This window comes from Curcuma longa, chromosome 17 (assembly GCF_044706935.1).
Source record: "Curcuma longa cultivar G26 ecotype Majalengka, Jawa Barat chromosome 17, ITB_CL_G26_1.1, whole genome shotgun sequence".
Taxonomy (NCBI): domain Eukaryota; kingdom Viridiplantae; phylum Streptophyta; class Magnoliopsida; order Zingiberales; family Zingiberaceae; genus Curcuma; species Curcuma longa.
The window spans coordinates 8,046,100-8,057,789 of NC_133877.1; the positions used below are offsets into that span (position 1 = coordinate 8,046,100).

Here is an 11,690-nt window from a genome sequence, read left to right on the forward strand (position 1 = left end):
GACTGGCACTACTTGAATGAGCTTGATTGGCAGGCACGCCTCACGGCTCCTGTCTTAGTCGCTCCTGGACGTCTTTCGTTATCCCCTTCTTCGGGTAAGGGCTGAAAGGGGGGCGGAGTTAGCCTTTCAAGCATGTGGTGGACGGTCGAGTACGCTAAACTTGAGTTTGCTTCGGTGCTTCGCTTCGGTCCGAGGCTATCTACCAACTACTCTACTCTCACTCTGCTCTACCAACTCTTGCCCATGGACTCACTCTTGTCAAGATAGAGATTTAATGATCACACACTTCCTTCTTTCTTTCTTAAATTCACGTCTCTTCTTTATTAAATAATAAGTGGCATGCTTGCTTGTAAATTCTATTCTCTATATATAAGATAAGATAATTCCCGAAGTGAGGACCTACTTAACTCAGTGGTGAGAGTACTGCTTTCATACGGCAGTAGTCATTGGTTCAAATCCAATAGTAGGTATGTTCGACCCGGGGTGTGGGGACGCAAGCAAGGGAGGACAGCTGCACGCTACCACGGGAGTTCAGTTCTAGTTCTAAGTTCAGTTAAACTAAGCTAGAGTTCGGGGCCGATAGAAAGAAAGAGGAATGAAAGAAGCCGCAGTGAATTCCAAAGTCTCTTCAACCCGTGACGCGTGTGAATCTTCTATAGCTAATAGCGCGGGTTCAATTCCCGCTCGTCAAGGCGTCGTTTCACTCGCTCGTCACTGTTCTATCTTCTTTCCACGCGCAACTTTGCAAATTAAAGATTGATTGATGGGACGGGATGAGTGCGGGAAGGAAAGCAACTTGGATTGGACTCCACGGAATGGGAATATAACAGGGGAGACTGAGGATAACTTCGGACGGGGGAGACAACTATCTACACTACAGCGGAAGCAGATAGAGAGAGGTCAGGAGAGGACTTTACACGACTTTGTTTGTTATTGAGGAGCGGAGACGCAGATTGCCAAGAATAGCAGATGTCAAGAATAGCAGAGGCGAGCTACCATCTACCATACCAGATCGGAACCAGGACGATGAGTATAATTGTAGGAATTACCCAGACGATGAGTGAGATATAAGCCGGAATGCCAGAACCCTTGTTGGAATGCCATTAAATGTGGAGCTCTGGACATATAGTTAGTTAAATAAAAGAGAGTAGGAGCTGGTTCAGGTTCACTTTAGGACAGTATAGTAGTGAAATGAAGTGAGGAGTAAGCAGCGAGGAAACGACGCATTTGAGCGAAGACAGTTTAGCAAAGGGAAGGTGGACTTCAGTGCCAAGCCCAAGCCAAGACATTGTGGTAGACTTTCGGTGCCAAGACTTTGATTGTGGGATAGCATTTACACTTGTTGCTTGTTGGTGTAGGAAGCTCCTTATAGGGTTGTGTTGTATTTGACAGGTCGTGCGTGGTGATACTTGGCAGGGATTAGACTCACTTGTCGAATAGCCCGGGTCAGCGCTGGTCTTTCCCATGCCTTTTGTCGTGTCAGTCTCTCATGCCGGCCTTGTCAGTCGGGATCTCATGCCATTCAATCAGTTGGGAGCTAGCGCGTGGTAGTGCATTCGGCTCGGGTAAAAGGAATAGAATAAGAAAGAAAGGAAAGAGGGAAGGCAGATTCATGGGATCAAAGCAAAGGAACTGGAAAGAAGACTCGAGCTCAAAGCAAAAAGTCTAAGTGAAAGAGATGCGCTCATACTTAGAAGCAAGTAAACCAATGAGATGGAGAGCAAGAGCAGTAGAGTCCGCTAACGAAGACTACTTCACGGTTGGAGAGCCCACTGAGCGGTAGATCCAGTTGGGAAAGTAAGGACAGCGGGCGCAGACAGACGGTGCGCCAGTAGGTAGAGCCTGGTCAATCTCGATGTCGATGTGGCGGTGCACCGGTAGAAGGAGGTGCTTTAGTAAAACAAGACGTGGCGGCGGTGAACGATCAAAACGAAACGACTGGGATGGCATTTTCCACCTACTATGGGAGTTCAGTATAATGGATGGGATGTGGGGACGATTGCTTATGCTTGCTTGCTGACAATACTCTTATATAGATACGATACGCTATCAAAGAAAGGGCAGCAGAGGCCTGTATATATATTTCCTGCCCGAGCATCGAGCTTAGATGCAAGGCAAATGAGATCAGTTCGACCTACCTCCCCATAGTTAATCCACTTCCTATCTAACCTATGGATTAATCTCTTGAATGGGTTTCATGGGATAGGTTTTGTGGCTGTACTGTAGGGGCCCCAATCACTGAACTTGGGACGAGGAATCAGAGATGAGCACCCACAATTAAGTAGGTGACTCTGGCACCCTTCTTAAGGTAAAGAGCAGAGCAGAAGTCAAGACACATTCTTAGGAATGCGCTTAGGAGCCCCCCACTTCTTCCTCTCTAGGATTAGGGTAGGGTAGGGAAGCATCACACGGGTTCGACTGATTCTTGTTCTGCTAGGGTCCCTCCGCAAGGAATACTTGACTTATAGTGGAAAGATCGCACAGATAGCCTCCTTCCATACTTGACTTAGGTGCTGGTCCGGACGACCAGGCCACGCGTACAGTTCATGTCGCAATGCTAGGCCCCCTCTTTTCCGACTAGGATACGAGGGTCTCAAAGTAGTGCAAGTAAGGCTTTGACAGTGAGTATACATGACAGGCGTTTAGGAATGCTTTCTCGGAAGTTCCGGGTTCGCTTGCTTACCTCCATTCTTTTGAGCTCTCCTTCTTCTCTACCTGGCAGATAAAATAGCACTCAGGGAGCGGGTGCGAGGTCATATGTGGACAATTAGCTCAAGCAGTGTGCGCGTATGAGACTTTTTCAAGTATAAGTCTGGGGCACAGCACTTAATTTATTTGATAATGCCACTTAGATAAGCTAGGAGGACGGATCTAATGCTAGGCACCACTTTTATATTTGATCTTGCCATGGCTCTTTTCTGACATATTGAAGCCAGGGTGGGGGAACTCTCCTAAATAGGATTGGTCACCGAACTACCAGCCCTCAAAGGTGCAGGGATCCGCTTTCACATCCTCATCCGTAAGAGCTGGGACAGGACTCAACTCCTTCACTCGTAAGGCTAAAATGGAGCAAAAGAAGTTCATGATCTATTAGAAGAGCTATTCCAACTTACGGGAGTTATCCTTCCTCCTTTAGCTTACTCTCTTAAGAAGGGAGAGGTAGACTTTACATTAAATGCTCTCTTGCTCTGGACAAGCACTAAGGGGGAACGTGCGGAGGGTCTGGGCGGTCCCACAGGAGAGGTAATTAAATGAAACCCAGTTCACGGGTCAAAATAAAGTGAGGAGGAACGAGCGGTTCACTTCGTTCCATTCCAAGAGCTGCTCTTCTAAATAGTGGAGGCCCTATCAAGCCAATTCCGAGAAAGCATAGAAAGGTGTGGAGTCTTTACATAGCAAATTGCAAGGTTGTGGGGAAGCACAGGCAAAGCATTTATCCTATTCACGGAAACTTTCTTAGATCGCACTGGGAAGTCTGATACTCAAAAGAAAGCAGCTGCTACGGAGGATGTGGAGAAGGTAAGGTTCTGTGGAGGGGCGGATCCAGAGGTTCCAGCATCCAGACAGAGTTGACTTATGGGACCTTGGAGATGGGCACCTGTGGATCGGTTAGCTTTTCTTTTAGAGGTGGAGAATAAGGTAGTTCGGGATTCATTCAGCACCTACTGAATCTTTGAAATGGGACCCCTTTCTATAAGCTAATAATGGATTTCCTAACTCTCGGATAAGCAAGCAAAAGTGATCCCGGTGCCAGCACTCATTCCCTTGTGCCCGACCTTAGCGTCAAAGACCGCTTTCAAGAGACCAAGAGGAATTCAGACTTGTTTGAGAAATACAATACTCATCTCGAATGGGCCAGCTACAATTCTCACACCTCTTGCGTACGAGGAATGAATTGGATCTTTCTTTTATACTCTTACTCGTCCCAAGAGCGCTGCCCAGCACTACAATTTAAGGGCTCAGACCAGTTCTAGCCACCTAAGAGTAAGAGACCTATAAGTCATCACTTTCTCCATCGCAACTAGACCTAGAAGCATATAAAGAAGAGTCCCCCCGCTGAGATTCCCCCCCCCAGATAGTCTATGTGCAAATAGCAAGTCTAAAGAGAGGCAAGAACGCACGTGAACTAGCGCCTTACTCAGGTCAAACTCGAGCTCCAGCTCTTTCCTTACATGCTATGTCCTCATCGGGCATTTGTCTTCAATGGTGTCCTCGGTAGCAGGGATCAAAAAGGGGCCCTGGTCTATTCTCACGGGTAAGTGTGCAGTCAATCAACTGGGAATGCGGATAGCTTAGCCCCTTTGGCCCTGCATTCATAATATAAGTTCTAATCCGCCTGTATATAATATAAGTTCCTCTGCTACAACTTACTAGATTTTTGGGGAGATAAATAGCCTTTGGGGCTATTTACGACTAAGGAGATAAATAGCCCCAAAGGCCCTACATTCATAATATTAAGTTCTAATCCGCCTGTATATAATATAAGTACCTCTGCTACCCCTTACTATAATATTGGGCAGATAAATAGCCAAAGGGGCTATTTACGAAAGGAGATAAATAGCCCCAAAGGCGTAAACTAATCCGTCTTACTATAATATAAGTACCTCTGCTATGCAGAGTAGAGAAATAGCCAAAGGGGCTATTTACGACTAAAGGAGAGAAATAGCCCCAAAGGCGTAGACTAACTGTATATAATATAAGATAAGTACCTCTGCTACGCAGAGGCATATAAATAGCCAAAGGGGCTATTTACGAAAGGAGATAAATAGCCCCAAAGGCGTAGACTAATCCCTCTTACTATAATATAAAGACCTCAGCTATGCTGAGTAGAAGAAATAGCCTTTGGGGCTATTTACGACTAAAGGAGAGAAATAGCCCCAAAGGCGTAGACTAACTGTATATAATATAAGATAAGTACCTCTGCTACGCAGAGGCATATAAATAGCCTTTGGGGCTATTTACGACTAAGCCTAAAATAAATATAAAGGAGATATTTACCTAAAATCAATCTAAATAAATTATAGCTCTGTTGGTGAAGGAGATAAATAGCCCCAAAGGCGTAGACTAATCCGCCTGTATATAATATAAGTTCCTCTGCTACCCCTTACTATAATATTGGGCAGATAAATAGCCTTTGGGGCTATTTACGACTAAAGGAGAGAAATAGCCCCGAGAAGATAAATTGCCCCTTTGGCGTAGACTAATCAGCCTGTATATAATATAAGATAAGTACCTCGGCTACGCAGAGGCATATAAATAGCCAAAGGGGCTATTTACGACTATGTAGACTAACTGTATATAATATAAGAGTTGTACCTCTGCTACGCCTCTTTGAGTCGAAAATAGACCCTTTGGCTAAGGAGATAAATAGCCCCAAGAAGATAAATAGCCCCTTTGGCGTAGACTAACTGTATATAATATAAGAGTTGTACCTCGGCTACGCAGAGGCATATAAATAGCCAAAGGGGCTATTTACGACTAAGTAGACTAACTGTATATAATATAAGATAAGTACCTCTGCCACGCCTCCTTAGAGTCGAAAATAGACCCAAAGGCTATTTATCTTCTCTGCATAGCAGAGGTATTTCCTTTTTAGTAAGATGGTTTATTCTACGCCTTTGGGGCTATTTATCTCCTTAGCCTTTGGGTCTATTTTCGACTCACAAAGAGGCATAGCAGAGGTCTTTCTATTTTAGTAAGATGGTTTATTCTACTTAGTCTACAATAGCCCCTTTGGCTAAGGAGATAAATAGCCCCAAGAAGTAAATAGCACCAAAGGCCCCCCATAACATTAAGTTAAGTTCTAATCTGCCTGTATATAATATAAAGACCTCAGCTATGCTGAGTAGAAGAAATAGCCTTTGGGGCTATTTACGACTAAGTAGACTAATCCTACTAAATATAAGATAAGTACCTCTGCCACAACTTACTATATTTTTGGGGCATATAAATAGCCTTTGGGTCTATTTTCGACTCAAAGAGGCATAGCAGAGGTACAACTCTTATATTATATACAGTTAGAACTTAACTTAATATTATGGTAAATTCGGATTAGTCGTAAATAGCCCCAAAGGCTATTTATATGCCTCTGCGTAGCCGAGGTACTTATCTTATATTATATACAGTTAGTCTACGCCTTTGGGGCTATTTATCTCCTTGGGGCTATTTATCTTCTTGGGGCTATTTATCTCCTTGAGGCAGAGAAATAGCCAAAGGGGCTATTTACGACTAATCCGAATTGACCTAAAATAAATATAAAGAAATTGCCCAAAAATCTAGTAAAGGAGATAAATTAAGCCCAAAAATCTAGTAAAGGAGATAAATAGCCCCAAAGGCCCTGCATTCATAATATAAGTTCTAATCCGCCTGTATATAATATAAGTTCCTCTGCTACCCTGTATATATATTGGGCAGATAAATAGCCTTTGGGGCTATTTACGACTAAGCCTAAAAACTTATATTTATTTTAGGCTAAATTCCGCCATACATATAAGTTCTAACTATAATATTTGGGGCCCTCAACTATTCAAAACTACGAAAGACCTTGGAATTCACGATTTTGCAGCGGATAGCCATTCACTCTCTCCATGAACGACTGCTTCGAAAAGAGAATCTGGAAAGAATAATCTCAAACTACTGCTGTTCTAGGCGCCAAGAGAGCAGCTACGTAAATCAAGAGAATAGTCAGAAGGCCCCGGTACAGCTGCAGAATCTCTTTCCTCAGACTGCTGCTGATCGCTTTCCCGTACTAATTAATGCCTTTGAGCCTAACTCCAATCATTTGTCTTCGTGCCACTCCAATTGCATGAACAGCTGCTTCATATCCTTTGCATGAGGGTTCTTTTGATGATCCCATCTGGTCGGGGGTGGATGGTACGCCTCTGACAAGAAGGACTGCCGCACCGCCAAAGCTCTATCATACTCTGGAGGTCCCTTTTGAGTTCATATGAGGGATAGGTTGAAAGGGAGTCTTCGGGTCCGCAGCAGTTCATTCAAAGATTGAGTTCTACTCGTTAGCGAAAGGTACTTCTTACTATAATACGCTGGTAGCCTTCTTTTGGTGCCCTGAGCTCTCCTCTGAGTCGCCCCTATTGTTTACAGTACGAGTGAAAGCGGTAAAAGAAATGTGTCTTCAATTCACCTAACTTAGATTATCGTATTGTCTTAGCTCTCCCACATACGCAAGTGATGAGCTATTGAATGGAAAGAGATTAATAGCTATCTTCTGTCCATACTATAGAAGAAAGATGTTGAAGTGCCAGGCGGAGCTCAGTAAGAAAGACTCTATCAGATAGAAGTAGCCCAGTAGCGGAACCAACGGTAGCTATTTAGGTACGATAGAAAGGACGTGGCAAGGGCAAGGCAGCGACGAGAGAAGGTTCAGAGTGGCACGCTCTGCCTCGTTCTCATTACATTGTTCAGCTTGTGCTGGTGCGGTATATGAATGAGACTTCTGCTCTTACGCTTTTTGTCTTTCCCCCAAAAGCAAATCATGTGCGAGATGGACGTCGTAAAGGGCTTGGGAGCGCCATTCACCCGTCGACCCGTCCTCATTCTATCGTTCGAGCCAGGACAACGTGCTTTTTTTCGTCCCAACCGCGTCGTGGGGTCGCTGCCTACCAGTCGCCCGCTGCCCCCCTATCCTCACTCGGGCCTTATCGAGCCCGTCTATTATCTTCCAACCGCTGCGGGCCTTATCGAGCCCGTCGTTAACACACAACGTCTTCGCTCCTTACCGGGTATGAGTGAACCTGCCCATACGAGTTCAGGTTGCGCTGGTGCCCGTGACTGAGATGCCCTATAAGCTCAATGAAAGAGAATGTAAGTAGCAAAGAACTCTTTCACTGGCCCACTCCTTTCCGTCGTCCCTCTAGCTCTCGTTCGAGCCCATCTTTCCTGGTCTTTCCCTTCCTTTTATCCGGTATAGGGGGACATGATTCATAACTCTTGAAGCTGGGAGAGGGTTTGAAGACGTGCGAGCGGCTCCTAGTTCAGTGAATTCCGGAAGTAAGCACCGGCGTCATGCCATCACTCTTTATTCATTATAATATGAAATGCTAAGGTAAAATGCCATGAAGGAGAGCTGAAAGAAAAGCAGCGTGGGAGCTCAGCAGCAGTGGCATTCGACTTTGACATCCAAGGAGCGCCATCTCTTTTCCTAGAACAACAACCATGGAATCTGTTTCAACATCTCAGAACTTTGGCTCGTACGTTGGTGGAGCTACTTTCGCGTATTTGAGTTCTTCCTCCTTCACTCGGACCCATCATTCAGTCTCTTGGGGACCTGGTCTTATTAGTTGAAACTCCCGAGCCCGAGTTAGTATAAGCAGTTGGATCCCGTGCCCTTATGAGAACTTCTGGTGCTACGCCTCAAACTGCCTAAGCTGCTGAATAATAGGTGTGAATGGGTCTTTCTACGTCCCGAACGTTAAGAGTACAAATAGGTGCTCCGCCTCCTCTATCCTCCCCCTAACGGGGCAGCCCGTCAACGTCGCTTTGCAGCAAGAGCAAGAGAAAGAAAGAGTCTGTATCCGGTATACTTTTTTGGATCTTCCAAATGATCTCTGACAAGAATAGTCGAGCTCTCTTCAACCTTGCCTGAAAAGTGTGAAAAGAGCTCAGTCGCATCCGTCTGACGATCCAAGCCTGAAAAGTTTAAAAAGAGCTCAGTCGCATCCGCTTAAGAGACAGCGATCAAGCAGAGTGCCTCAGTCAAAGTAAAGAAGACAAGACACTTTTCACCGGCATAGGACTGACCACCAGCTCTAATCGAAGAGTCTACCAGCATATCCATGGTATCAGCAGCTAGCTTGAGTAAGGATCTTCCCATGAAAAGAAAATCAATCAAATCAATAGTTGCATCAACAAATAAAGATTATTGTTGCATTTTTTAAGCGGAGCAGGGGTCTCATGGGCTCGGTGAAGATGTAGTGGTTCATTCCTGGCATTGCGCAATCCTATGTTTTCTTATCGAAAAGATTCGGTTTGCTATCTTGCCCAGTTCGACCTCTGCCCCTATGATTATCCCATCTCTCAGATCAGAATCTAAGCACTTGTGAAGAGGTTACCTGTCCAGCGCGGAACTCACGAATCCCATTTATCATTTTATAGAAAGATATAATTTTGAGTTTGAGTGAACTCTCTTTTCGAGACCGAATCTCCTTTTTCATGTTATAGAAAGTGGAGTGAACTCTCTTTTCGAGACCGATACGGGATTCACTATTCACTCTAGCTAGAGTGCGATGGTTCGTTCGAGCGAGTGCGCTCAATTACCTTATTTGATAAATTGGATATTACTTGAGTAAGTAGTCGACTTAGACTAGCATATTGGATGGAAGTGGAGTAGTGACTCGAGGAGCAGGTGAAGAATGAACCAGAAAGCGCTTTCACGCTATAGTGATTGTCCTTAAGGCTATATTCGAGTCTCTTGTGTTCGTGCCATCAGTTCATTATAAAAGGAAGCAGACATCAGATTAAGTGAATGGTGATAAGTACTCGAAAGCCGGAGTACGCCTTAAGAAGGGAGCTTGATCTGCACTAATTACTAACTGTTGCTTATCCACGTTCAAGCAGGGACGGTAGATCTTTCGTAGTTTTGAATAGCGTCGGCCCTAGAGGTTCGGATTAGTCGTAAATAGCCCCAAAGGCTACTTATTTCCTCTGCGTAGCAGAGGTACTTATCTTATATTATATACAGTTAGAACTTAACTTAATATTATAGGGGGCCTTTGGGGCTATTTATCTCCTTGGGAATTTATTATAGAATTTATCTTTCTTTAGGGAAATATCTCCTTTATATTTATTTTAGGTAAATATCTCCTTTATATTGATTTTAGGCTTAGTCGTAAATAGCCCCTTTGGCATATAAATAGCCTTTGGGGCTATTTACGACTAATCCGAATTGACCTAAAATAAATATAAAGAAATTGCCCTAAAATCAATCTAAAGGAGATAAATAGCCCCTTTGGCGTAGACTAATCCGCCTGTATATAATATAAGTTCCTCTGCTACGCAGAGCAGATAAATAGCCTTTGGGGCTATTTACGACTAAGCCATACTATAATATAAGTTCAAATATATGGCCTAAAATAAATATAAATTCCGAATTTACTTTTATATTGGGCTATAATAAATTCCCAAGGAGATAAATAGCCCCAAAGGCCCCCTATAATATTAAGTTAAGTTCTAACTGTATATAATATAAGATAAGTACCTCTGCTACGCAGAGGAAATAAGTAGCCTTTGGGGCTATTTACGACTAATCCGAACCTCTAGGGCCGACGCTATTCAAAACTACGAAAGATCCACTTAACTGTATGGCCCTTTCACCATTCCCCTACCTGGGCACCTTCGCTAGTGGGCACCCTCTCTCCTCTGATTCAATGGAGGGGTCCCATAGTGAGGAGGTCAGAGGAAGGGAGAGAATGCGAGGGGAAGAGAAGACGGAAAGTCAGCAGATGAAGTATAGATGAAAGAAAGGGCTGAGGACCGGAAGAGTCACTAGGGCTGAGGTGAATCATGCAAGGACAGACAGGACAGTTCCTCGTCGGGTCGAGCAAGAAGTTCATCATGCACAAGGACAGAAAGAAAGGTAGGATGGCCAACCAAGAGATTGTGATTCCGAAGAGGCCGGGGAAAGAGAGAAACGAAAGGGTACAACGTGATAGTGATCTTAGTGACCTGGGAGAAGAAAGAAGGAAGATTCATGGGCCGAGGATAGTTGAAGAGCTTCGTTGCGCTCGTTGGTCGGGGCCGACCTTCTATATTTTCATGCCTTTTGATCGAGTTCTCATCCCTGGCTTTGGCTGCTCGTTCAGGTGTAGTAGACGTGCTCGCCTGCTCTGCTCCTTCCACCTATTCCATTCATGAGCGACGATTGCTACTAGCGACCTCCTTTCTATTATAATAGAGATTCTTGCAACTCTTCTTTCTTATAGATAGAGATAGAGAAGATCTCTCAAGTGTGCCAGCGAGGGATTAGTTCTTTTTCTATTCTTTATTCTTATGGTCCACAAGAAAGATCAGTACTGTTTGATACAATTTATACGTCTACTATCTATGTGTAGTCGAGAAGCCCACCATGGGAACAGGTCATGAGCTCTTGATCCATTACTCTACTCTAGCTTGATCCCCCTGACCCATGACTCTAGCTTTATCCCCTTGATCAGTCCATCTTCTATCAGTCCTTCAACCATCAAATCCATTTTCCTTCTTTTATGTAAGAGAAGAGGAAAGAAAGAGGTCTTATTCAGTCTTATGAAAAGTCTCCCCTAATAAGGTACGAGAGGCCTTCCCCGCCTGTTGAGCCGAAATGCTTTGGTCTTTTTCGGGAGCGAGACATGAACTCCGGGAGCGCTCTCTAATCTAGAATGGACTCCAAGACCGTAGGGAGGGAGCACTAGTGGCCGTATAGATAGATAGAACTGAGAACCTAGATGAGAGAACCCATGCTATGAGCAGGGACATCAACGGTAGACAGACAATGGATCTCGCGAGGTTCTTTCTGGCGCGTTCCGCTCTGCTTCACGTCTGGTGGGCTAGCGAACGAAGAATCATGAGCTAGCGGCCTCGCTCTTTCGTTACTTTCTAAGTAAGGCAGCGCCACGCCTCGCTGACTTGCCACGCCTTCTAATGAGACATTCATCCTCGCCGGGCCCAGTAGGACAATTGCTCTATAGGATAGAAGGGCA

At 44.6% G+C, this 11,690-nt stretch overlaps 1 non-coding gene across 1 annotated transcript; it reads left to right on the top strand.

Annotated features, from left to right (window-relative positions):
• The first annotated feature begins 397 nt into the window (after positions 1-397).
• On the top strand, positions 398-470 carry TRNAM-CAU (transfer RNA methionine (anticodon CAU)). Its single transcript has one exon. It is a non-coding gene; the product is annotated as a tRNA-Met (tRNA).
• Positions 471-11,690: the final 11,220 nt, after the last annotated feature.